The 3928-nt window shown below is 40.7% G+C and overlaps 1 protein-coding gene across 3 annotated transcripts in view; it reads right to left on the bottom strand.

Moving 5' to 3' along the window:
• Positions 1–3928, bottom strand: part of PPP1R12B (protein phosphatase 1 regulatory subunit 12B) — a 274039-nt gene that overhangs the window by 179020 nt on the left and 91091 nt on the right. The gene's annotated exons all lie outside the window — the stretch shown is intronic.

Raw genomic sequence — 3928 nt, 5'->3', positions numbered from 1 at the left:
TTTTTAAAAATTTGATCCCATATGGACAGTTCCTAAAAGAGTGCGATATGTACCAGGGACAAAGCTATGAAATTTTCCTAGACATAACTATACACCTTGAGGGAATGAGTCAGTCGCTGGGCCTGGGGGCTCAGGACCATGGACCCAGGAACATCAAGGTCAAGTGGAATAACAGTCTACAAAGACAGTGTTCTATATCCGGTTGTGCTAAGCAGCCACTGGTGTCTTAAAAGCTTGTATGCTACCATCTAAGATGCAGCTACTAGTCTCTCTCCATTTGAACAAAGCAAGTGAAGAAAACTGAAGCTATATGGGAATAATTAATCCAACGGACCATGTGAATTATCAGCCTTCTCAACTATGAGGCCAAAAGAACTAGCTACTACTATCGCCAACCAGTCTGAAAGGGATCACATTAGAAGGTTCCCCGGAGGAGTGGGAGAAAATATAGGACAAAACTCAGTATCATTAAAAACAACAACAACTATGTTTACTGGTCAGAGAGAGGCTGATAGAATCCCCAAGACTATGGTCCATACTAGCCTTTACACCTGGAACGGAATTCACCCCTTTGGCTCAATTTTCATCCATACAATAACAGACAAAAATCTATAAGAGGAATAAGGACATTACCCTCATTCAAATAACCAACCATGGGAGATCAAAAGCACAGTGTTTATCCAAGGACAAAGTTTAGAAACTTGGGAAGGAGGAGGAACGGAAACAGGGAGCACAGAGAGGAAGTGGGATAAGTAATGCACATTTGAGGCTTGTCATCAATAACGTGAAGCAAAGCATGCATGAATGCAACTGAAATTTATTGAATACAAAAATAGACTGAATGTAATGGAAAACTGAAGATCTGCTCTGTAAACCAATTCACAGAAAGCTAAAAATAAAAAGGGCATAATGCTCCAGGTAAACTTTTATTTACTAGTTAGGCTAAACTGCTGTTCCGTTTATGACGATTTAACAGAACATTTCTGGTTTAAGGGCTAAATATTACCTCAGGGCACTATTTTCAGGGATTCATCAACCCTCTCATGACTACAGATATCTAGAACCTATGAGAAATTTAAATTCTGTTCTGCATTTCCTCTCTTCTGACAGTGATCCTTCTACTGAATCTTCGATCAAAATGTTCAGTAGTAGTAGCCAGGACCCCTCACCCCCACCCCCACCCCCTGCGTTCAGGTTTCCTGGCAGGGGAGGCAGTGGTCCACAGAGGCCATCACACATTCCAGATCCTCTAAGGAGTCCTGTTGGCTCTGTGGCTTAAGCATTTGGGTTGTTAGTTCCAAGAAGTCAGCAGTTCAAACCCATCAATCACTCTGTGGAAGAAAGATGAGGTTCTCTGCTCCAGTAAAAATCTATTAATCTTGGAAATCCTACTTGGGATCATTATGAGTAGGAATCCACCTGATAGCAATGGTTTTCTGTTTTCCCATATTCTCCTGTTTCGGAATGTCCTCCCTCTATTGCTCCAGAGCAGTGGCCAATGGTAGTGCCTTGATGGCCCCTTGTAAGCTTTTAAGATCTCAATTTGAGGAAACTGCGTGGAGGCTATATCTGATCTCTTCTGGCTACATAAAGGAGGAGACTCCGATTCTATATCAGCCCCAAGTCTACTGCCACAAGAGAGAGGTCAGGCATCCCTCTACCCTTTATCCCCCTGTACCCTATTCTAACACCATCTGATCCTTCCATAACACTCTACTTTTCTACTGGGTTCTAGAATTCATTGCAATGGCCACACAGAACTCACAGACAACACTCGATACTATAGAGGTTTTTAGGGAAGTTACCACAAGCCAGGATCAGAAAACATTTAGGATACAGTCATTAGTTCACAGCAAAGCCTCTCTTCAACCAGCAGTCAAATCTTTCACTCTGGTCCTCAACTATGTGGTCCCAGGAAGCCTACTTCTCACTGTGCCTCACACTCTCATAGTCTTGGCACTGCTCCTGTTCTGTCTCATGGTCTCCTTGCCTTGGCCTCCAGTTGAAGCATGGCATGGCCTCTGCTGTCACCAACACCAGACAGAGGTTTCAAATGTGTTCCATTGGTGACTCTTCTTCCGTGTTGGTCCCAGGAATAATTTCCTTCTGCTTCTGAGATGTCCCACCCCATCAAGGAGACAGACTGACACAGTAGCTGCAACTATGGGTTCAAATATAACAACTGTGAGGATAACAAAGAACCCAGTAGTGTTTTGTTCCAAGTACGCAGGGTCCAGCTGAGTCATAACAGACTCAAAGACAGGGAGTAGCAGTGCCCTCCAATCATGTGGTGAAAGTTACAAAAACATGGACAGAATAGCCACAGTAAGAAACTTCACTTCGCCACACAAGCATTATGCCATAAACAATAGAGGGCAGAACAGAAGCACTAAACACATGCATGGGATGTCCCAAGAAATCATACACCAGCTCTGCAAAGCAAGAAACCAAGTCCCATGAGGGGTTTGGTTGGACAAAAGCAGCCTTTTAATTTTGCTGCCATTCTAAATATGTCTAGGATACTTTAGCCAATTCAACTTCTTACAGCAATTACAATAATCAGTTGTGCAACCCTACCCTTTATCAATGCAATTTTTCCATCATCATTAATCAACTCCCCTTTGCCGTCTTGCCCCTGGTAACCACCAAAAACATTTGGTCTCTCTATATTTATTTTCTCTTGTCTTTATATGAATTAGGTCATACAGTATTTCTCCTTGTGTGATTGGCTTATTTCACTTAGCAAGTTCCACCCAAGCTACATGAATCAATCAGGACTTCAGACTGGTTCTGGTTCAACCCCTTGAGAAGCAAATTATCATCAGGGGATCTAGCCAGAATGAACTGGCTCAAACTGGGTATTGAGAGTTCACTTCGCCCACTGGCTGAGCAGTGGGTTCTACTGTAGGTGGGTACCACACTGTTGACTCAGTCATCTCCTGGTGGGCATTTGGGTTGTTTCTGTCTTTTAGCTATTGTGAATCATTTTAGTTTTAGTGATTTTGAGGTACCATCATACTAGTTTCCCCAGTGACTGTACCATTTGAAGGTCCCACCAGCAATGGGTAGTGTTACTGTAGTTCCCACATCTTTCTCAACTTTCGTTACTTTGTTTGTTTATGTGGAGTGAAATACTCCCTCCTTGTGGTTTTGACTGCCTATCTCTGAGGACACTGAGCATGGTCTTCTTTGGTGGCTTGTCTATTTAAGTCCTTTGCTCTTTTTATGATTGGGTTATTTGTCTTTTTGATATTAAGCTAGGTTTTATACATATTTTGGTTATTAGATTCTTTCCTGATATACAAGGGACTTTGAAAAGTTCATGGAGTCTACGGCCATACCACCCTGAACACGCCCGATCTAGTGTTTCATGGAAAAACAGAATTAAGAGATAATGGAAAGATATTTTCTGTGTAACTTATATTTTCACTTTTTCTGGTAAAGTCTTTTGATGAACAAACTTTTTTTATTTTTGAGGTCCCATTTATTTGTCTTTTGCCACTTCTGCTTTTATTATTATAATTTTATTATATATCCATTGTTGAAAGTTAGGCCTGACAGCATTGTCTCTGCTTTTTCTTTTTGTTTGCCTCTGCTTTCTTCTAAGAATTTATGGTTTTAATATGCAAATTTAGTTCCTTGGTTGATTTTTAATTTGTTTTTGTGTATTATATGAGACATGATGAAACTCTTCTTTCCTCATCAAATGGGCTTAAAACCCACATCGGACAGTGTAAGACATGACAAAATAATAATACTTTATAAATTATCAAGGGCTCGTGATGGAGGGAGGGAGGGGAAAAAATGAGGAGCTGATACCAAGGACTCAAGTAGAAAGAAAATGTTTAAAAAAATGAAATAAAAAAAAAAAGAAAATGTTTTGAAAATAATGATGGCAACAAATATACAAATGTGCTTGACACAATGT

The sequence above is a fragment of the Echinops telfairi genome, unplaced genomic scaffold (genome assembly GCF_000313985.2).
Source record: "Echinops telfairi isolate 266 unplaced genomic scaffold, ASM31398v2 ScPeMD7_7424;HRSCAF=8462, whole genome shotgun sequence".
Classification (NCBI taxonomy): Eukaryota; Metazoa; Chordata; class Mammalia; order Afrosoricida; family Tenrecidae; genus Echinops; species Echinops telfairi.
Note: the sequence above shows the minus strand (reverse complement) of the source record. Positions and strands in the feature narration are given on the sequence as shown.